The 24959-nt window shown below is 36.3% G+C and overlaps 1 protein-coding gene across 3 annotated transcripts in view; it reads right to left on the bottom strand.

Moving 5' to 3' along the window:
• Positions 1–24959, bottom strand: part of Tox (thymocyte selection associated high mobility group box) — a 299513-nt gene that overhangs the window by 211988 nt on the left and 62566 nt on the right. The window lies entirely within an intron of this gene.

Below are 24959 nucleotides of genomic sequence, written 5' to 3' on the forward strand. Positions count from 1 at the left end.
TCAGCATACTACAGTAATGCAGCCACATCAATGTTTATAGCAGCTCAATTCACAATAGCTAGACTACAGAACCAACCTAGGTGTCCCTCAACAGATGAATGGATAAAGAAAATGTGATATATATACTCAATGGAATATTACTCAGCTTTAAAGAAGAGTGAAATTATGGCATTTGCCAGTAAATGGTTGCAGTTGGAGAATATCATGCTAAGCAAAATAAGCCAATCCCACAAAACCAAAGGCCAAATGTTTTCTCTAATATGCCAATGCTAATTCACAATAAAGTGGGGGGGTGGCTAGGGAAGAATAGCATTACCTTAGAACAGGAAGAGGAAAGTGCTGGAAGGAGAGGGGAGGCTATGCGGGGATAGAAAAGATAGTAGAATGAAACAGACATTATTACTTTATGTATATATGTGACTGCATGACCAAAATGATTCTGCAACATGTACACTTAGAAAAATGAGTAATTATATCCCATCTATGTGTGATATATCAAAGTGCATAAATGCATTCTACTGTCATGGATAACTAATTAAAACAAATAAAAATTTTTAAATAAATAAAACCAGCCTTGCTGTTTGACAGCACCACCTGGCTTGACGTCTAAGCACCTTTCTAAAACACTCTTGATTTGTTTCATCAATTTATATCTTCTCATGTTCCCTCTCATCATTAAGCCAATTATGAAGGAATTATTACCTTTGCTCTATTTTTTTTTATGGACTTCATTGAAATAGTCTCATCACTCCTAATACACTCAAGATATTGGTCCACTGCCCAGAAATGCACAAAGAATATTTCTGGTGAACTCATATTAGCCTCATGAGGAGTTACCCATATCCATACGATCCTCATCAAAAGATGAATATAGACCTCTATGTATTTGAACGTGGTAATAGATCCTGTCTTGCATAACTGTGACCTGCTGCTCTTTGTTCACGTGGTTTTAGCCAGTTAGAGGAAGGACAGCTTCATATTTCTCTGCTATCCCATGTGAATTATTAAGCATCAACTCCCCAACATCAGGTCTTACAACTCTGTGTTCAAAGCAGAAACATCTTTGAAATCTTTCGAAGCATGACTTCATAAATAGATAATACACTGCACATTAGAATTAATCATATGGATTTGTATCTGTTACTAGACTTTATTTGTAAAAAAAAAGACAAAACAGTAATGAGTTCCCTTTAATGAGAAATTCCTTTAAAATTGCTAATCAAAATATTTAATTCTGTTTTTAAAATAGCAACCCCTGTTTGACCCAATTACGCCTAACTTATCATTCCTCTGTAAGAAAATACATTTTTTTCTTTTTTCAAATATAAGTTTATAAATATGCTAGCCACATTTTGCCAGCTCTTAATTTAAAAGTGGTGGCCATAAATAATAACTACAAAAATGAAACATTCTTTGTTCAGAGACATAATTCAGAAAAAGGGTTCTTTTACAAATGTTTGGAAACAATATTTTGTATCTTTTTAGACACAGAAAATGGATTGTTTGAAAAAAAAAATGCATGATGTATGCTGCAAGCTATTTCCAAAAACATGGATAGTATTTGGGAGATCTAATATATTTACGTATGCATGTCTCTATAATACACATATATGGCATATGTACATATAAAGCCTATATAACATTTTTCTAAATAACATCACAGGTACAAACCCAGAGATACAGATTAGGTCAGCTCCTTAACTTGGCTGCAAATTAATCAAATCAAGAAATAGACCTTCTGAAAGAACTTTTTCCACACTTAGGTTTTCAAACAATAGCAGATTTCATAACATGACTATAAACAATGTCTGCTCCATCTTTCAAAGTTACATTGAAAAGGCAGTTCCTAATTTACCAAAGCTTGTAAACAGATAACTTTAGAAACATTATGCTAACCCAAAAATATTTTGAAATTGTTTTTGATTACTGCTGTCGGTTTTGGGGGCTTGATTTGCCAATATCTTGCAAACCTGGAGGTTCACAAAGTTATAAAATGGTGAATCGAGGCTTTCAAAAAAATTTCTTTGGTTTCCAACAGCATAGAAATAGATAATTGCTTGTTTGGGGGCAGGAATGTTTTATAACTAAAGTACTCTTCCCCTGGAGGGAATCATACTGTCATTTGTTTTTATTTTCAAAATGAAAACAAATGGAACTATAATTCCTGGGGGCAAGAATGACTTCAGTCTATTTCTTTCCCTCTATTCATTTTTAGTTAGATGGAATATAGATATAGTTCCCACCCCAGCCCACCCCCACCTCCATGACTTCCACGGGAGCAAAATGTATTCACTCTCTGTACAGTAATTAACAGCTCTTGACTGGAAAACTGCCAGCATGTACAACGTGACACTCTTCCTTTGAACACTAACAAAGTGCATAAGTAATTTATGTTGGATTAAATATCCCTAACAGGGACCCTTAAGTAACCCAATCACTTTAAACAGGCTCCACATGCGCGCTCCTGTGCAGTGAAAATGTCAGACAGTGATAACCCACTAATAGCACAATTCTAACTATATTCTAGCCATTAGCATTTTATGACATCAATCCTCATTAAACCTGGCAAGGAAAAAGATACTAATGTTTCCCAATTTTACAGCCAAGGTGGAAGAGAAATGGAGAAAATGTAGACAGGTGCTGTCTCCCAAAAAGGATTAACATTTTTTAAAATGTGGTAGCAATTTTCTGTTAGTACCTTTGTTTGCATTGAAAGAGAGACAACAAAGAGGTAATGGCTACAAGGACCTCCATGGAATCCAGCCAAGAGTGAAAGAAAAGACTGGTATTTCAGCCATTGTGCTCACTGCTAAAGCCCTGTGCCAACTCATCTTCCAACCCATTATATGAAATTTAATTTAACCTGCTATGCAATTAATTCAGATGTTCAGCCTATTTTTCTCATGGCAGAATCCCTCACACAATGCCTTATTTAAATATTAATCAGTCCTCTTTCAATTAGGACTAATTTGCTTCACAGGGTTTCTCTCATCTTCTGATTGCAGGAAAATGGAGGTAACTTGCAACGTTTGAGGATAATTAACATGGTATTTTTATAATACTGATACATCAAATGGGACCTTAATGAACCCCGCTGATTCCATTTAGTAAAGCATGCCTCAAAGTTATAATCAAGAGGAAAGCCATTGCCATCTGTTTAAAATAATAAGGAGCACAATTTAAACACAAAATGCTTATTTCTCTAAACTATCTATTGTAGAGGTCTGCAAAAGTCATTTTTCTGTGCAAACTAATTGTACAGTATTTTAATTTGAACCTTTTATTGCACATATACAAAACAGTGACATCTTAAGATGTAGGGGCCCTGTTTAATTAAATGTTGACAACCACAGAAATAAGTAATGTTTGTTAATGTTACTTTTTTTGAAGCACGCTGCGCAGTTGCCACTAAAGCAATGGTAGTGAGGGGTGGTAAGCTGTACATTTCTAATGATTCTAATATTTCACAGCATTTTGTTTAATATTTGAAGAACTTTCCTTAACAAAAGCCGCCAAAGCTCGACGAAATGGAAAAACATAAGCATAGGCTGTTCGTTTGCTGCTTCTAACGTCACAAAGTAAACAGGTTAACATTTACACATGGCCAGTTGTTCACAGAGTGTTCCATCTGCTTCCAGGCGGGTTGAAGGTCAGTGTTTTAGGCTCTGAGCTGTTCTAGAGCTCCTTGGTAACATCTAGGTTACTGAGCCTATTGGCTCCCAAGGTCATTATCAAAGCACTCAACATGCTCCAATGGTAATAAAACATGATTGATAACAGATTGCTTATTTACAATGTTTACACTGTGGCCACAAGGATTTCCTCTGTTAACTTTTGAAAAGGTAGGCATTACCTGTGTGTGTTTAAAGTAAGAATCAGGATCTCTCCTCGTTTTTCTTTATAAAGCTACTCCACATGCCGGTCATTATGTCAGCAACACCGAGAATCCGAATTTCAATGTAAAAACACATCCAACTATTTCATATGAAATATCGCATTCATAGTAATTATGAGCCAATTGATAAAAATACCAATGGAGTGTCTAAGCTGTATTTACCATATGCAAAGAAGAAATTATTCGTGGTACAATAATACCTGGGACTCAGTATTATCAAATATAAGCAATCCTCCACTGATCAGCACCACCAAGCTTTGGAAACACATCCCAGTTAGACATGAAAAAATGAGCAAGAGAAGAAATGGAGGTGGGGAACAAGAAACAAACAAACAAAAACAATGAAGAGATTAACTCGATCAGAGAAAGGGGATTAGGTTGAAGCACTGTGAAAAGTAAAAAGTTGTATTTTTCTAGTTTCAATTAAAAATGGCGCACTGAAACTTTGTGTTTGAGTTTGAAAACTTCTACAGCTAGATCAGTAAGTTATTGTGCCCAAAGCTGTGTCCATGTTTCACACAGAATGAACCCCAGTCAACCATTTACTGATTTTACTAAGATTCACACACTTATTCAGCAAATACTGAGCATATACCATGTTCCAGGCATCATCTAATCACCGAACATAAGTTATTGAGCAGAACGATGAGGCATGTCCCTGTTCTCAACGACCTTGAATTCTAGTAAGGGGAGACACAAGATTCAAAAGCTATACAATAAATGGATATCTTCCAATCACACAAACCCACGAAGAAGGCAAAGCTGACTGTAAGGATAGGCAATGAATGGCAGTGGTGGTGGGGTTTAAAAGGACAATCAAGAAAGGCTTCTCTGAGGAGGTGACTTGGAGGCTGAAAGTTGAATGATAAAGAGCCTGTCTAAAGGAAGACTGTGCCAGCCTAGAAGAGTGTGTTGGGCTGCAACCCTGAGGCTGGATGGCATAGCTTGGATAATTTGAGAAAAATGGAAAAAAAATCAGAGATCAGAGAAAAGTGTTTAAAAACTTGAGTTTGAGAGATGTCCAGGATTCGAGAATGCAAGGCTTTGAATTCATGAAAGAAATGATATTTCCCTCAAAGTGTAATGGGAAGAAACTGAGGGTTGATTGTGAATCAGTGACCTCATGTGACCTTCTAATGGAGAAAGTATGGTTGAAGAGTAATCAAAAAAATCAAGAAACTTAGTTAGGAAGGTTCTGCAGCAAACTAGGTGAGCCACAATCATGGCTGGGCTAGACTGGGAATATCAGAGATAGAGGAAGAGCCGTAGCAAACATGGGCATGAAGGGAGGTGGGACACAAAAGTGACTTGGAGGACATTGCCTTAAGGGACTGACTGTCTCTGAGCTGGAAACACTGGGGAAGGCACAGAGTAAAGAAAAAAATCTAGAATTCTCCATGAGGTCCTTCAAGTTTGTAAGTAGACCTGGGACTCGGTGATATCAAATCTCTCAAAAGTAATATTCAGAAATATTCTTAATATTTTATTTAATATTTGCTATGAAGTAAATATTAAATTTACTCAATATCTTATATTAAATAATTTAATTCATATTTACTACTATTAATGAATCCACAAATAATATTCTTTCCATCTTTGACCATGGTTGGAAGCATGGTTGCCTCCGTGGTTTCCCTAGCACACCATGGGTCAAGCCTGAGGAACTTTGCTTCCACCATGAAGCCCACTCTCTTACTCTTTCTCTGTCTAGACCTCTACCTAGTGTCTCCACTTCCTTAAATTATAGTGAATGCTAATCCCCATGATTGCTTGGTTAACACCAGTCACCATGATGAGTGGTTAAGTGACATTATTTCATTTAAAGCTCACAGAAACCCTAAGAGGAAAGTATTATCTCAATCTTATGTAATAAGAAACTAAGGCTAAGAAAGTTAAGATTCCATTTGGAAGTTCCCCCCAAGGGCCTCCCCTGATGTCCAAGGCTTGGCTAAGCTCTTCCCCTTGTACAATCTCTGAGTATTTCTCTTTCGTTTGAATTATCAGAAGACTTAAGTCATGGTCCCCAAATTATTCAGTGCTCCTCTTACGAGACCCTGGAGGGCAAGCATCACATCTGATTGTCCTTACAGCACCAGTTTTGTTCCCCCAGCACACAGTAGGCACTCAGTAAAAAACAGCTGCTAGAAATGAGAAAGAACTCTCTACAGTGGTTACGAGGGGCAGGCAGAGGGAAGAATGAGGAGTTGCTGTTTAATGGACACAGAGTTTGGGTTGGGGATGTTGAAAACTTTCTGGAGATGGATGGGTGGTGATGGCTGCCCAACAATGTTCAAGTATTTAATGTCACTGAACTATATGCTTAAAAATGGTTCTAGTGGTAAGTTTTATGCAATTTACCACAATAACATTTTTTAAAAGATCAATGGCTTGTCCACGCTATTGCAAGAAAGGAGGAATGAGATGGAACTTATTTCAGACATGAATATAAATGTCTGCTAAGCCATGAGTTAGGAGAATCTATCATAGAGAAAAGCTGTCTTACCACATTGGGGCCAGTCATAATTATATATCCAATACCTCCACCATGTCAGTGGAAGAAAACTATTTATAACAGAGCCAACACTGGAATGCACGTAAAGATTGTGTTCCAAGAGGAGTGTGTAGGCTTTTAATAGTTTTGTCTATAGAATGTGTTTTCTGGTATCAAGGAAAACAGGATGGGGTAGATCCTGGTATCTCAGCAGATCAGCCTGCCTCAGCATAGATGACTCTTGTAATTTGTTACCTGCTCTTTCCCTTTCAGACTGAAGTCCTTGGGATTGCCAGGGAAAGGAACTCAAAGAAAATGTACCCACAGAATAATCTGGACACAGCCAAGATTTTGATTTACACATGTACCATTTATATTTATCCTCAGCAACTCTAGTCCCAGTCTGAGTGACAGAGGCTGAATTCTTGAAAATGCTTCCTGTAATACACATGAGTTCTGCAAGCTCTCCCATCCAATTACTTATCCCTTGCAGCCTTAGAGATCGTATCTGTCTCACAGTTTAAAGACAGAACGGCTGCCAACAGGCCAAAATGATCATTAATAAGTTAACTGTTACCAGATAAGATTGAAATCTATGCGTCCTATTTTAAAGTAATCTCTACTATAATTACTACACAGACTACTGCCAAAATGCAAACTCTGATGTAGAAGTAGGAGGAGAGGTTGTGGTTCCACTCCCAGCTCACCTGGAGCATACAGGTGTGGTGGACACCCTGCCCTGTCTCCACCCTGTGTGGACAGTTCATCACTCACAAAAAGCAATATATCACGCTTGAGATGTATTCCAAATGAAACCAGTGATTTATATAGTTTCTTACCCATTTAAGAACTAAAAGTCTGGCTTGGTACTCTCTATCTGACATGATCCTTTAAGTGCATATGCCCCCTATTGAACACTGAAGGTGAGAAAGACACATGAAAAGTTCCCTGAACCCTTCATGTAAGCAAATCTAAAGATGAATTTCTAACCAGGGTCCACCTCTATCCCTCTGGCTCACCATCATCCCATTCTGCATTTGGATATTTTGAAGAGAAGAAAATGTAAGTTAGAGGAATTTAAAGGCAATGATAATTCAACACCCAGCTCTCACAGCTTGTCAAATTCTGTTCAGAGGGCTTCCAAATAATATGAGGTCATTTTATTCCTCGAACAACTCTTATGAGGTAGAAGTGGTTATAATTCCCATTTTGTAGATGAGCAAATTTAGATACAAAGAAGTTGAGAAGAGGCTTCAAGTCTCACAAAAGAAAGAAGGAAAGGGGGAAGGTGACAAGAATCCTGGGAAAAGGGACAGTGGAGTGGGGCTTTGATCTTCCTAAGTCATTTGGAAGACAAATGAGAGAAGGAAAATTATGGTCCACCCTCTTTACTGACAGTCAATGGACCATTCACCTGAGCTTCTCATGAATACCATTTTTATAGGATGCTAGAGTCTTCTTTAATAGCCTGCTCTACTCCTGAATAATTACAACTTTGCTTAACTAGATTTTAGAAGAAAAAAAACAACAACAAATGAATACATTTGAACTGTCATGTAGTATTAAAGGGTACACACTGTCTCCACTTATCCACAGTCTCTCTCTCTCTCTCTCTCCACAGTTTCAGTCACCCAGGGTCTGAAAATATTAAATGGAAAATTCCATATATAAACATTTATAAATTTTAGACATTTATTACAGTGTATTATTATAATAGTTGTATTTTACCATCTGTTATCATTGTACCTAATTTATAAATTAACTTTTACCATAGGTATTATATATAGGGAAAAACTGTATCTGTGGAGTTGAGTTCTCTCCATCATCTCAGGCATCCATTGGAGAATCCTGTAACTTATTTCTTTGGATAAGGGGAGACTATTATTTGTAAGGTCCATATTCCTCCTACCCACCCCCTCTGGAAAAACAACCACAGTGGACATTTTCCCTCATATCCTTTAGCTGCATTTCTGAGCAACCATGAAAACTTAGCTGTCATGTGTTTAGAGCATTCTAAAAGCTCAGGAAAAGGCAGTTGGGTCAGAAGTGGGTGGGGGCAGATGGTACTAGGAAAGATTCTGGAAGTTATATACTTTGAGTAGAATTTCAAAGTTCGAGTAAGAGCAATTTAGGTGAAAGGGATGTCGAAGGTATTCTGGAAAGGTGAGGTAGTTTCTAAAGACAGGGAGTCCAGACACAGCTGATCCGTCTTGGAGACTGCAGTTTGCTGGCAATGGTTCCATTGTAAGAAACAGAGAGAAGCCCAGAGACCTGGTCCTCTCGCACAGGTACTAGTCCTGCTCGCTACAGGGACTTTCTCATCTCTACTTCATTTCATTCTGCATTTTTGTGGGAAGTTTGACATTTGGAGTTTTAATCATTTCAGGACTTTGTTGGTCTTACTAGAGAGTACAGCTTTTAGAAATCCTAAATATATGTAGTGTCCAAACTCTCTACCCAGCTCTTCAACTATGTGTAATAGTGGCACTCTGTTTTAAATTATTAATGAAAACATTATCAGTCAATGAATCAATAAAACTAAGTTACATTAGGTAATTCATTCTGCTATTTCTATGGTAAGTATCTGTGTTTATAGGATGAAATTACTTTATTCATTATTGATCTTAACACTGGTACAATTTATAATTTATTCTTCATAAGTTAGGGATGAGTGTGTGTGTGTGTGTGTGTGTGTGTGTGTGTGTGTGTCTGAAGATCTGAAGATTATTTGATGTTATTAGTCCTGATAAGGGCCATGTTAAATTGATTATACTAGCAGTCACAGAAAGACAAGAACCCCATGCCCTCTCTCATATGCAGAAGTTAAAAAATAAGCAAAAATCAACCCAATGTAGATATGTGATATGTGATTGATAGAGGTTGGTAAGCAGTGGAGAGAGGAAAGATAAAGAGAGCTGGATTTAATCAGTACATGCTGTACACACACACTGAAATATCACACTGAATCCCACTAGTATGTACAATTAATTAAAATTAAAAATAAGGTTAACCCCCCCCAAAAGCATATAAAATATTAAATGAAAAATAAATAGGTTCTAGGGTTGTGGCTCAGTGGTAGAATGCTTGTCTAGCATGTGTAAGGCACTGGGTTTGATCCTCAGCATAACATTAAAATGAATAAGTAAAATAAAGATATTGTGTCCATCTACAACAGTAAAAATTTTTTAAAATAAACAAGTTTTTTTGTTTTTTGGATTTTTTGGCCTCGGTAATTCTTCACTCCTAAGCATAGCTCTATGTGTCTATCTGAGTCTTCATGCATTTTTCTTTCTCATGAAGAGAACAAGGGTCATTTGGACTGAGGGCATACAGCTTAGTATGCATGAAACCCTGTGTTCAGTCTTTATCACCACAAAGAAAAAAAAATCATCATAATCCTTGACATTCTAGAATAGCATCTGGCAATTCCTTACACAACCTGGGATGCACCTCAAGGGTTGCCCACAATTATGCTATGCAAGGTTTTTGAGATGTCATTTGGTCATACCGTGTGACTTTGTGATTGATCAGATGAGCTTTGTATTGAAAAGACATAACTGTCAGAAGCACCAATGTTTTCTTTCCCATCTATATCTTGCCCTCTCAATTTAATTATATCATGGCATGATTTTTTTTCACACATTATCAAAATGTTCATGTTTCATTTTCTATTTTTCATGAATGTAGTATATTTCTTTGGGCATTTTAAAATTCTGTCTCAAAAAGTTTGTCCTCTTCCCTTTCTTAAATTCTTGGTAAAATTCAAAGCAGAGTCAGAATCACAATCTACCTACATTCATTTTTCTTGTGAATTGCACACACTGTGTATTATGCTCATAATTCTGGGCTCTAAAAAAACAAAATGAAATAAAAACATGTCCCCTCCCTTTTTTTTTTTTTTGGCTTTAATAATTCCTTTCTGCACTTTGCTTCAATTGTCTGTTAAACTTGTTTCTTCTTTCACTCTTATCCTAACAAGTCACTTTTCCTTTTTTAAGATATCCACATTGTATGCTTCTCTGTTCTGATTTACTGTTGAAAAAGCATTATGACATAACAACATTCCAAGGGTAAATCAGAAAATCTGGGGCTTCCGGGGCAATGTTAAGCTGGTAACTAGTGTCTTTAAGACTTTTGAGGTGTCAAACTTCTCTATGGAAGAATTTCCTAAGAGTGACATAAAGGAAGTATCTGATCTGAAGTGCCTGGTGTATTTTGTGTATTTACTTTAATCATACATCATAGTTATAATGGTAAACTCAGGCAGTTTATTTTGATTGAGGTCTTTAAAATATTGTATTTCAGGGGCTGGTATACGGCTTAGTGGCAGAGCATGTGCAGGGCCCTGGGTTCTCTCCCCAGCACCTCAAAAAATAAACAAATTTCCTTCTCTCATAACAGTGGGCGTTTCATTTTGTTCCAAGGAAAGAGAAATATATAAGTTCCTATCATAATCAATGGCTGTCTAAGCACAAAGTTGAGGTGGCAGTTTCTAAAATTTCATGTTAATCAAATAAATGTGTAGGCAAAAACAACCAGGCAGCCGACCATTAAATAGCAAACATGAGGTCAGGTTTTGTTTGGTTTTGTTTTTTTACAGTAAAAAATTTGTTCTTTGCTTCTGCTACCTCCTCGCTATGCAGAGCTGAGTTATCAACATTTTTCCCACATTCCATCTGAGATTTTCAGGCAATAGTATCCTTTCTCAACAACAGTAGCCACTTCAGAGAGATTATAGGACTTATTTTCCCTCGTTTTGATAAAGCATAAATCACAATTGTCCTTTAAAATGATCATTGGGACCCAGGGATATTATCTTTTTAAAAGCTGGGAAAAACCTTTGATCTGGATCAGAATCTGCTTCTGCCTTCGAGCCCAAACAAGCCCTGCTAAAGGGGGTTTGCTGTCTCCCCATGCTCCCTAATTAGCAGGGCCTCTGGAGACAGGACGGGTGCTCATTTCTCCATAGCTCCTGCAGTTTAGACTATACTTTTAAAAACTTTTTACTTATTTTTCCCTTTGGTTGAGTCCACATGGAAGTGAATAAAGAGTTGACTGATACAATGCCTGCAAAAAAGAAAGCATTCTGGCTCCCCGCACTCTCCTGAGATGCTGCACATGTCTCACTGGGTTGGGGAAACTGAGTAGTCCTTAGGCTGCTCCTAACCAGCTTTGGGCCTCAGGCAGAGGTGCTTGGAGTCTCTCAGATTTTGTTTTCTTCCTCTATCAAATGACAGTTGGGCTTCATGCCCTCTGACCTCCCTTCCCTGCTTTAGAATTAAAACAATATTCCCAAAATACACAGAAGTCACTTAAGAACCACACTGTGGTAATCCTAAATTATGTCAATTCACATCAATCATTCATTAGCGGGACTTATCTAAAAAAGTATGGAGTAAGCTTGATTAAGCAAAGAATGTCAAACTCAACCAACCTTAATCAAATGGATTTGATATGAATTGCATGTGTATTGTTCACATACTTGTTATGACTGAAAGGAGCAATTATCAAATATTTTCCAAATTGTCTTCTAATGAACCTAAAAGATTGTTTACATAGTGGAAAGAAGGACTGTTATACTTTTTTCTTTCCTTTATTCTCCCTGTAGTTGTTCTGAGTTGCTTATTAATAACTAGTGTTCAATACTCCCCTGTATGGAAAAAAATATATGCATACAGCTAAAGGTTTAAGGATTTTAGGATTTTTATTTATATCTTTATTATTTCTTTATACACAATGAATTTCCTTCCCCATTTTTATGAAATTTTCTCTCTTTTTTTAAATTTCTTGTCTCCTTTCATTATCTTTCCAACAGGATGAAGTCCTTCTATTGTCCTTTATTTCCTCTCATTTTTCTCTGAGAATTACCCTAACTACTTCATTCTGGCATCTCACAAGTTTTCCCCTTAGGCTAAACATTGAAGAATCTAAAACATTTCTGTAAATTATTGAAAAGGGCTTATTTTTTTTTTCCTTCAGAAAAATATTTCAAAAATTTTATAAAGCCTGTATGTATTTACATCTGGTTTTCGGTAGAAGAAAGCTAATTTAAATGCATTTTATTAAAAAATCGTGTTCTCAAAGAAGAAACGACCCATTATTTATTGTATCAACACTTTATAGTTAACGCTGTATTCTGACTGACTTACAGAGTTTTATAACCATTAAAGGAAAAAGAAAGAAAACTCATAAAAGTGTAATTCCAATGTTCCTCGCTTAAAAGAAATTCACTGAGAATTTAAACTGTGAAAAACAATTTAGTTCAAACTAGGTTCTGAAAAACACCCAAACATTTGGAGGTCCTACACCATCTCAGACCAATCACTGCAACTGAAGTTCAGGCCTCTAGAGGTCCAGCAACAACCTCCATCCTGCCAACGGCAGGCATTTTGTCAAGCTCAACAAACACTAATTTGAGTGCTAATATTCTATGCTAAGGGCACTAATCAGTAGTTAAATAAACAAACCGTTTGAGTGTACAACACTCAAATGACCATAATCTGCTCACAGAGGGATCAACTTCATACCCTGGCCAACTACTAAAGTGCAGTGGACCCAATTATACACTTCTGCTGGATCTCAGAGGCCACCCTATCTGAGCACAGATGAGTGGCCCCTTGACCGTGAAGTTGAAAGGTCGTCTGGAAATAGCAGAAAACCAGAACTGCCTTTGGAATCCCATGCCATGCCTTAGAAAAAGCATCTACTGCCTCCTCATCTGGGGTAAGCCTTCTGGTCTCCTCTCCCTGGCTCCCCTGCATCTGTTGAAAACCAGAGAAATGTAATGCAAGCGGGAGACAGGAGACATCCTGCTTCAAACTCCCATGGGCCCCCTGGGGTGACCAGGGGAGGTCAAAACTGTCCACCTCAGATGGAAAGTGTCACAGTCTTATGCTGCCCTCACTCCCTGGCATTGACACCTTTGGGCATCAGCAGGGGGCACTATGTAAGTGGGACTTCGTGTGTGTGTGTGTGTGTGTGTGTGTGTGTGTGTGTGTGTGTGTACCATTTCATAGTATTTTATTTTATTTTTTCATTTCATAAATATTTTCATTTCCAAACTCTGTTGCTTTGGCACCTTCTTCTACTCCCCCACCTCAAGCCCACTTCGGGGATATTGGCCAGGCACTCTCAGGAGCTGTACCCCTGAATCTAGCATGATTTTTACCATTTCTTCCTTTAAGAATGATGAGGCACATGATCTTTCTGCCTCACTGACTACTCATTCATTCATTCATTCACTTGCAGCAATCTACCATGATTAGAAGCATGGACTCTTGAACCAGCCAGACTGATTTAAATCCTGGTCCACTTCACACTTACTGTGTCACTACAAGCAAGGTACTGAGTCTCTGAGGCCCAGTATCTTTAACTGTAAAACACAGTTAAAAACCCCATTTTTGTGATATTTGACATAACATAGGAAAGTGATAAGTATGCAAGTTAAGAATCTTAAGATTCTTGTCTTGGTGCTGCCAATTATCAAATAAGCAAATTTAAAACAGTGGATGAAATCAACACTAATTGTTTATATTATTATTTTATTAAGTGATCTATCATCATGTTTATGTAAAACAAGGCAGCATAAACAAAATAGTTTCTCTGAGGTCTTTTCTATGTTTGAAATTCTAAAATTTTCTCTTCATCTGTGTATTTATAATTCTTAAGGGATATTTGCATGTTTTTCTTGTATTAATGTTCTCATAGAATTCCTTAACATATTACCAGATACAATGCTACTGAAAAGAAAATTTTTCCAATTTTCTTTTCTACATAGGATGCTCCCTTCTATTGGAAATACTTAAAAAAAAAAGGCAAACCCAATTGTTTTCAAGTATTGCAGGATGCTCATCACTAGTGGTAAAGGAGACATATCCAAGATTACAGGAATTTTTTATTTATGTACTTATAAGTGTTTGTACTACATGTCAAAGAGCCCAAAGCATTACTTGCCAAGGATAAAATGCAAGTCACTCAAACATCATTTCTTATCACTCACATCCTATATATTAACATTCCTCAAATACTTGATACTAAAGTAATAAAGCTTTGCAGAGCTTAAGATTTTAAGTTCAGGGGAAGTTTTAGCATTTTTAAGGCAAATATTATATGTGTTTATATGATAATCCATAATAACTCATAATAATTTACTTTTCCATAGAAAATACTTAAATTTTTATCATTAAGGGAAAATGTAAGGGTTCAAAAGTACCAGTAGGTATTCAATAAATTCACCTCTAACAATTAAATCTCTATATACCTAGTTCTTACTAGATAACCTTAAACGTACTTCCATGTGTTTGGAAATATCTAGATCCAAATTATTAAAGCCAGGAATGAGGAATGACTCTACAGTGATAGGCTAATTTTTAAGCCAGCATACTGGAACTTAAGTAGTCCTTTTCAAAGTACTAAAGTTACCTCGAGAGAATTCAGATGGATCCATCTGCACCTCACAACTCCTATTTTGGAATTGTCTTTAATTTCTTTCGTATGGGGGGCAGGGGTGGCAGGAGAGGAGGGAGATAACAAAAAAAAAAATTTCAGGGGGAATTAAATTTGGATAAACTACCAAAAAGTCAACCAGATACATGTTAGAGCAAGTATAGAAAATATTACACAAAATTAAATATCCATTTAAAAATCTGTTGTGTTTGCTCTATGTTTGAATATGTTCAAAATACTGACCTGCAGGAAAAAAACTCAGAGCTAAGTTTAATGAATAACGAAGGTAATCTGTTTTGTTGCTCACTGGCCCTATAACGTAATATAAACTAACTAACTAAACTAATTTTCATATATATCATGACTTATAAATCCCCTTTCTGTAGAAAATTATGGAAGATGTGTTCTCAGAATGTTTCAAATAATGGCAATATTTTTGGATTCATTATGCAGTGTTAAATGGGATGTTGCTTATATGGATCTATAAATTCTTGCAATTTTATTCATTATAGAACATGGAGGTAACTATAGGACTTCCCTCAACTAGGCAGAAATGCTCCATTCATGTGATCTCCAAGTAGTCCCAGCCCTCCACTACAGAATTTTTCTGTTTTTGCTCTTGTGTGTGGTGCTGTGGTTTTAAAAGGACTATTAGGCAAGAATGGAGATTTGATCAAACATGTGGAACTGATTGGTGCTGGCATTCAGCCCTGAATTCATTTAAATTATGGTACCAAACACAGTAGAGAAGGCCCAAGACTTATGAATGGATACTTCCTGTCTTTGAGTGGCACTGAACCCCAAGGGGTGTCCTAAACCATAAGTCTTACAACCACAAAATCTACTCTTCCTTTTTTCTGTTCCCCTTTCTCTTTTGGAACCCATCATATCCTCTGAATGTTGTTATTTCCCAGAGCCACTTTTGGTATAACACTCAGAAACCACAGAATTATACTGAGAGGTTAGCAACCATTCCATAATAAAAGTGTAAAATTGTCTCATATTCAGAAAAGTTATGGCAGAATCATTAAAAACTTCAGAAGAAAAAAAAGTTCATTTTTCCTTTCATGGTGCTCATCAAAAAAAAAAAAAGGTGGAAGACAGCCACCAACACTGTGTGAAGCATCAGCACTGCCAAAACTGTGAATAATTAACAGATTTGAAAATATAAGTAGCTTAAGCCAATCACGCATTTGGCAGAGGTGAAAGTTGACCATGGTAACTTGCTACTACAAGAGCACTCTTCTTCAAAAACACGATTCTCCACCTGTCCCTGGCTGACTATGGAGAATTGCTTCCCTGTCCATATTTCCACAGGGTACAGTCAGGGCTTTGAAATCCTGGAGGAGATAACAGTATATTTATAACATTTTATATTTCAAGCATTTCAGAGGGTTTTCTGTAAATGACTTTTTTATGACTTAAAATAAATTAACTTGTTTTCACAGATATGTATTCTTTCTTCACCTAGTACAGAGGGGGTAAAATCTAAATTTAAAAATTCTCCACCAGGACTCTTTCAAAATGCAACCTTTTCCTCCTTCTACATACTTAAAGGCAGGACCAAAGTTGGATGATGTACTTTAAGAATGACTGGCACTACTCAAATGTCTTTCTTAGGGAAAAAAAAATATAAACAGACTGTTTATCAAATACAAGAATGCATAAAATAAAGAACCAAGAGTTTAACAGTATGAATGAATAATTGGCTAGCCTCGTGTTCTGCTTCTTTCAAAAACTAATCTGAAATTTAAGTTTTAATTCTAGAATGGCTTAGGGAATTTAGGCCTTGGGGCCATTTAGCTCTCAACATACCATTTCTTTAAACAAAAATGGTAGACAGTCACCTTTGTGCAGAATTGTCTTCAAGTTGTAAAATAATGGGATTTATTACTTTCAATCCCCTTTTGGGGGGAGTGAAAAGTAGACTCATTTTTCCCTCCATAATTTCATTCTTTTTTTTTTCCAATTATTTACCTTTTTTCTCGATATGTTCACATGATTCTCTTTTTTAGATTTTTACTTCTTTAATTACCTGCAGACACTTTTCACAGTTATTATTTCAACAAGCTATATTTAGAAGCAAATGCCCTGTGTTTCTTTTAAAATATGAAAGAGTTTCACCTTTGATAGTACACATCTGTTCTTTTCTATGTTTATGTGATGGTGGTAATAAAAGATTTTTCAAAAATGCCTCAGAGCTCAGGATTTTATTTTTTAAATAATTCATAGGCAAGTCTTGTAACGGGTGCAAAAATAATTCTGCTGCTGAGATGCAAAGGAATCATGTTTGATGTTTAATAGCCAGAATTCTATTTCCTACTCATGGTTGCTATTTGAATAATGGCACAGTCTAGATGCACAGTAGTTAAGTCTGCAGAATATTGCAAGGTCACTAGAAATTCTAGAGTGCTTTTGGCCTCTCAAACAGTCACTCACGTTAAAATGAGATGGAAAGCAAACACAATGAGTGTTCAAAAAACATCTCCATCAGATCAACCAAATTCTAGGGTCTTGTACTCCATTCTCTCTCTCTCTCTCCAGCCTGGAAAAATCTAGTGATCTCATAAATGTAAGGATTAAATAATGATTTAGTAGAAGTTGACTTTTATGGAACTAATTTTCTGGCAGAGTACCTGTGGTTATCATGGAATGCATCCAAAAGAGTTAAAGGACTATTTTTGCCCTGAACTTCAGAGAATTTACCAGAAAGTTAGAATTAAAACAGGGCTCCAGCTGCAGTTCCAGAGAAGTCACTCACTGTGTTTTGTGACAGCAGGTCCTTTCCGGCAAATATGACCCTTGTCTGTATTTGTGTCCAACAATGACTGTGATCACTTGAGCTTAAAGACCTTTGTGCATACTGACTTCTAAGAAACTAAAACAAATTACAGAAATTTACTGCTAGATGATGATTTTTAACCTACATGTGGCACCATTTCATTAAATCATTCATTGGACAATAGCAACAAAAATCATGATAACATGAATCCCATACTTAGGAAGAGCCAATCACTTGCCAGATCATTTTCTGATCAATACACATATCACATAAATCATTTTAAATTCTCAACTAAGAATTAACAATGGCACTCCCACACATTACTAGAAACTGAACCCAGGGGTGCTCTACCACTGAGCCATATCCCTGAGCCTTTTTATTTTTTTTGAGATAGGATCTCACTAAGTTGCCAAGGCTGGCCTCAGATTTGCAATCATTCTGCCTCATCCTCCCAAATAGCTGGGATTACAGTCACACACACCATGCTCAGCCCATTGCAGAAGCTTTCTATAAATTAAATATGGTTATTTTACCCTGCTGTTGATTGTTTAATTCAAGACAACCAAATTCTCCTACTGCTCAAGCTGCATCAACACTTTTGGTCCTGAGGGTCTTATTGGGCAAGCTGCAATTTCAAAGAAGTAAATAATAACCTAGGTGTTAATGAAACTCAGGATTGTGAGGGATCATAATTTACAAACAGGGAGCAATTGAGGCACTGAAGGAACAAACACCATCCTACTAGAAAATAATACTCTGAGCCTGAGGTCTCAATAAACTTGATCATTGCCTGTAATTCAGTGATATGCTTTTAAAATTGCATATGGCACAGCACACATGTATGGCTACTCACAGGTAATAAGGCTTTGCACCACGGCTGGAGGAGACTGTGTACGTACAGAAAGGCAAGAAGCACAAGTTCCAGCCTCTAGGTATCTGCCTCCTGCTAATAGCAATATCCACATATACTCACTCTGCAAATTACTTACATGCATTTTTTTTAGTTACAGGTTTGTTTTATTGAGTAATTCCATAATAAACCTCAGATAAAACTGGCAATCATGTTGCCACCAAAACTCTTGAACACAATTCAGAGAATATTAAAGATAAAAGAGACCTAAAAAGGTACCATAGCATACCTTTAGAACTCATTTCAAAACATCAGAGAATGACATTAAGATAATATTTAAAATCATCATAAAAGTGACTGATGTTATTTAATGATAATGTTTTATTCAAAATTTTTATCTTTGCACTATGAATAAATAGTATTATGTCCAATAAAAAGTTCTTACAATACAAGTTCTTACATAAAACTTTTTAAAATCAAGGCCAAATTTGGAATGATATTCAGAATAGAAGTAAATTAAATAGTGTATAATTGTCAATATCGATTAAGTATTATTATAGTAATGTAACTTTAGAAAATAATTTCAAGTAAATCTTTATAGAAAATAACTACTTTCCTGAGACTATGTCCACAAGATGAACATGATTCCAAAGACTTCAATCATAACTGCTCAACATCTCAGAATAAAAAAAAAATTCTCAAAATCATTCTGCATTACAAAGTTTTCTCTTTGAGCCCGGGGAAAATATTCAGGCAGAGCAAGATGGAGGCTGGATAACATTGTCCAGCAACCTGTAATCCCAGCAGGTCAGGAGGCTGAGGCAGGAGGATTGCAAGTTCAAACCCAGTCTCAGCAACATCACGAGTCCTCAAACAACTCATCAAGACCCTGTCTCTAAATAAAATACAAAAAGGTTTGGGGATGTGGCCCAGTGGTTAAGTGCACCTGGGTTCAATCCCTGGTACCAAAAAAAAAAAAATCCTCCAATGATATTCTCCCCACAGACATACCAATTTGAACAGCTATTCATGCACAAACTGCCTCCACAGGAGCTAAGGAAGCCAGGTAAGAGGCCACTGTGTCTGGTTTTAGAAAGTACCTTTATATGCTGGTGGGTTTCAGTTTTCAGTTTTAAAGGTAACTGGCAAGTTCTGTTCTTGGTCATTATCTGTAGCAACACTCAGGAAGCAGCTGGGCTAACGAACCTATTTGTCTACCTTTAGCAGTGACTCCCCGTCTGTGCCTCCAGGTATCTCACTGAGTCTGCAAACCCACACACAGTTCCATGAAAGCTCACTATTTTAACACTATAGATATTTTTTTTGTTTTATCCACGAAGACATTGAAACACCAGAAGTTAGAAAACTCTCCCTAAAAAGATAGAATTTATATATAGTAGAGCAAAATTTCCTGTCTTCTGACTTCAAGTTAATACACTTTACCCCAACAACAGGCAAAGTAAGTAAGGAGTCTTCTTAGAGGTTCTCTCATGTTTTATACCATCACCAACGAAGGCCCCAAAGAAACTGCTGATTTTCCCCAGACATTATTTAAACATTTAAGTAACATTTTCCCCTAAAAATAACTTGTACTTATATACTACTATTCATCTTTTTATAAGTTTGTAAAAATTTAATAGAGACATTAGTAGATGAAATAGTTATTGCAAATAAATTTTTTTTCATCTATGCCATAAGCTCTCTTTGGCTAGTTTGGAATATGTCTCATGGACTCAGTTTCAAAGACAATAAAAACAAATCCTTTTGTCTACCAATTATTTAAAACTATACTGAAAATGAAAAACGAAATTGCTGGTGATATAAGAGAATTGACATGCTCAAAGCATCTTAACTGTATTTAAATCCATAAAACAAGTTGCTTTGCTCTTTCAACTTCAGGACCATAAGAACAGTTAATTAATCACTCAACTGCTAACAAATGTGACTCAGACTTCACTTGGCAATTATGTGGTCATCCAGAGAATCAATGGCAATTAAGTAGCTGATCAATAAACTCTCCTCTTCGATGGATAACAAAGACCCCAAAGTTTTATAGTCTGTTCTTCTAAATAAAGTAGAGGAAATATGCATTTTTTATCCGAATACTAGGATGAGCACTTGAAAAATCCAACAACTTGTTCTCCTTTTGAATACAGATTAAATCCACTGTGTTAATGATGGTATCTACAATATATCAAAGTATGAAGTGTTCGAAACTAGATTTAAAAAAAAAAATCTTTGAATAAGATAACGAAAGCAGAGCTGTAGCTAAGCAATTATTCAGCCTGTTGAAAACAGCAGCATGAGGAACCTGCCCAGCTCTCCATTTTTCTAATCTATAAATTATTTTAAATCCCTTGTTAAAAAAAAAAAGATTTCAATAGGATTTCAAACAATAGATTTCAAACACTCAGGTAGAAGAGCATTTCTGCTGGCTACTGATACCTTTATGAACTCCTGAGTTAAACCACTTCTATGGATCACAGAGTGCTTTATAGTCTCCCCAAAGAAAGTGAATCTGTTTGAAATATGAGTATTTAGAAAGTTCGCCTCTCTTTCAGAATGTAGTCAAAGAAGAGAGAAGAGTGGAGTGTGTGTGTGTGTGTGTGTGGGGGGGGTTTCTATACTAAGCAGGCTTTGAAAATTAAAAGCACAGAAGTATATGCTCTTGTATTATACAGTCACACTAATAAAAGCAATAAAACATATCCAGGGATGCCTGACATGAACAATTTCATAAGCCCCGTATGGATCCCCAGATTCTTTTCAAGTGAGGTTGCTTTGCAGCCACCTGTTTCCTTGCACATTTTCTATCCTTGCACTCTACTAAGCCCTGTGCTAAATATAGGAGAGCTTGGAATTTCATGTTTTGTGACAATGTATTATAACTTTTGTCCTATTGTAAAGTTTATTATATAGTCAGAATTAAGGCTAACCCAAGAGGAAAGCAGATATAAGGTAGCAAGGGCTCAGAGCTGATGGGGAATTAGACTTGGAGTTCCAGCCAGTTTTATTCTATCTTCTGGGATTGTTATTAGGATAGCGTTTGCAAACGTGTTGGGTGAACTATGCAACAGCTATTGGAAGTGATAACCAGAGAATAGACTGTCTACAGCTCAGTCTGCAACACTCTGAGCTAGGGTGACGGCTCAGTTGGTAGAGCCCTTGACTCTGCATTTGATCCCCAGCATTAAGAAAATAATAACACTTCTAATTTCTTTGATCCAGTACTTAAAAACTCAGAATAATAAATTAACTAAAACCAAGATTATTTCACCTTTTGTTGAGTATTTTTTCCCTACCATAATGCTAAAATTAATCTAATTGATTTCTATTACAAATTCTACAGTGCAAAGACCACACTTTCACTTCATTGTAATTCCTTGTACTAATATAAAACCTTGAAGATGTTATAAACATCAGGAAGCTCAAATTGACCTTCCAGATCTTACATTTGTTAACATTTGGTGTACGCTAAGTTGTTTCCTCAACCTTTATAACTTCACTTTGACAGAACTGAATTGTGTTTGCTTTTGATGTGAAATATCTCTAAAAAACAAAACTGAAAGAGCTACTGTTGTCTCCTTTGGCATTTCACTGACACAGAAGTCTCTGCATTAATTCTGATGAAAGTTCTAAGCTATTCTTTGGCTCTAAAGATCAATTATTCAACATCAAACGTTTATCCCAGTACAAAGGCATTGTACCAGAAACTATGGTAATTATGACACAATTTATGACATAGAATTATCAGCCAAATTAGGATGATTATAGATGACTTCCCAAACACAAGAGGAGGGGTTGTTGATGGTAAACCCTGAACATTTGACATCAACATACAATGACAGTTATAATCTAGAAAACAGCATTTCATACTACTTGCGGGGGCATTAGACTGAAGTCAGAGAGGCTTATTTGGCTCCTTTTGTGAAGGAACAGATTTTCTACTAACTGAAAAGGATGAGGTTCCTTTTAGTTAATGTGTAAGAAAGCAGTAGATGGGTTTAAAACAGCATCAAAAGTAATCACTGAGGGACTGGGGCCCACACTTGTCCTCCCAGCTACTCCAGAGACAGAGACAGGATTTTGAGTTTGAGGTCAACCGGGACAACATAGCAAAACCCTGTCTCAAAATAAATAAATAACGTATTTTAAAACATTTTTAAAAAGTGAGTAACTCTAAAAAAAATTAGTAAAAATGTAAGAATTATAATAGATTTCAAATAGATTGCAGTATCTTCAATATACCAATACAAGAGCTAAGTAAAAACAAACACAATTTGCATTTTAATTTAAAATTGCACCACAGTTGTTTGCGGTGAAAACATGGTGTTTCTACTCAATTTAAAATCTTAGCAAACAAATATATATAGAAAATCTGATGTTTTTAACTTCAAAAGCTTTAAAAAACAATCTGGGCATCCAATGGATGCTTTAAAAATACCTGTTGGATGGAATTAAAGGTTTGGATTTCTGGTGGAAATAATAAAGTGACACAGTTGATGAAAGTAGTTGAATTGAGATTTAAACTCTCCATTTTACTCTGACTTCAGGTTTGCCTCTGTTGTAAAATTAATGGAGAAGCTGATGAATTCTATTTAGTGAGTTGATCTAATGAGTGCATATGAACAATCCTAAAGCCATTTTCCTTCCCAGCAAGTATGTTTGCCTAAAGTTTTGATTCTCTACATTGTTTATCCCTTAGAATCATCACCCTATTAAAAATTATATGAGAGGAAAAAATGAAGCCAAGGCATGGTGTCCTGCATAATGTGAAGCCCACAGGGAAAACTTCATTTCGAGTAAAATCTGATTACGTGATGGATCATCTCACAACACTTTTCTCCTACCTACTTTGAAATAGATGAGAGGATGCTCAATTTTAAACACGTAGTGGGAACATCATAGGGATAGTTAGAACATTATTTGATATGTCTAAATGTTTTCCTACAATCACACCAAGAGCATCTTCACACATAACGACTTGCAATTTACTAAAGGTATTTTCAATGCATTTGCATTTGCAGAGCCTGCAGCGAGACTCTGGACTATGGAAGAGATCAGTTTAATAAAATCAAAAGTCATATGTGACGTAGAGATAAATCACATCATTTATGAATCACGCCTTTCCTGTTGAATTTTAATGATGAGAGCCTGCACCTAAGATGGGATAGTATCAATAATTTGGAGATTTAATTTTCAGAATTAATTCAAGTGTGGATTTCAGCTGATCATTGTTAAAACAAAATCCCAATTTCTGTATTTACCAGAAGCTGTAAGCTGTGCCCCCAATGGTCTTATTGAACTGATTTCCACAGATGCTCTTATGTTTTCACAAGAGGCAACACAGTCTGCCTTAAAGGAACCCCATTCTTCCATTTATCAGCTGGGTGATGCTGGAAAAGTGACTTACCAACTCTGTTCCTCAGTTTCTTCTCGTAATACTAAATTGGGCCTCATAGGATTGACATGACATCTCTTAGAATATTATTAATACACCTCTAAAAGCCAGTTTGAGAATTAAATATTTTCATATTTGCAAAGTTCTTAGAAATAAAAGTGTTTAGGCACTGGCCGGGGTGGGGGGGGGAGTGTAACTCAATAGTAGAGTTTTTGCTTAGTATGTGTGAGGCCTTGGGTTCAATCCTCAGCACCAAAAAGTAAAAAATAAAAATTTTGACTGTGCTCTACTTTCATATTACTTATGTAGGAGCAAACTATGAGCCAGAAGAATGACAAATGCAGTTCAAAATGATTCCAGACTTAGACAAGTCTAAATATTTCTTTGAAATCCATATGGCAATAAAACTAATGATGATTATTACTTTTAGAGGATGCCCCTGACATTTCTTGGATGAAGAAAAATCATATATACTATCAAACCAACCACTGTTTAGGTCAGTGATAAAAAATTGTGTTCAAAAGCATTTTGCTTAATACACAAACATATATTCTCATTGTTCAAGCCCTACAGTGTATAAAATAAAAACACCATAACATTCACTATTCTGTCTCCCCAAATTGAAGAAATCCCTTCTTTCTTCCAGTCTTTTAATATGTTACAATGAAAAAATGTTATCTCCCATAAAACAATAAGGACTTTCAATCCTCACCAAAAAGATAAACAGAACACATGCTTCGTGTTTGCCCAGGTCCCACAGCTCCATCTCCCCTCCCTGCCCTCCGTCCCTCTCTCTCTCTCTCTCTCTTTCTCTCTCTCTCTCACCATGCCGCCTCTGGTGTTTCAGCAGGTTTGTCTAAGAAATATATTGGTCTGCCTCAACTAGGAAAAACATAAAACATAATCTTGACTGTTGTTTCATTCCTTTTATAAGACCAATAATTCAGTTGTCTTATATCCAGATACGTCGTCTTTATAACACGTTCTGTTCAGTACTGACATTTTTATGCCATTTTTCTGTAAGTGTCATGTATTTCAAACAGCATTGCAGCAAGACTTATCGCTCACAATCATGGCTTCTTTATGGAATCCAGA

The sequence above is a fragment of the Ictidomys tridecemlineatus genome, chromosome 7, assembly GCF_052094955.1.
Source record: "Ictidomys tridecemlineatus isolate mIctTri1 chromosome 7, mIctTri1.hap1, whole genome shotgun sequence".
In the NCBI taxonomy this organism is placed as follows: Eukaryota; Metazoa; Chordata; class Mammalia; order Rodentia; family Sciuridae; genus Ictidomys; species Ictidomys tridecemlineatus.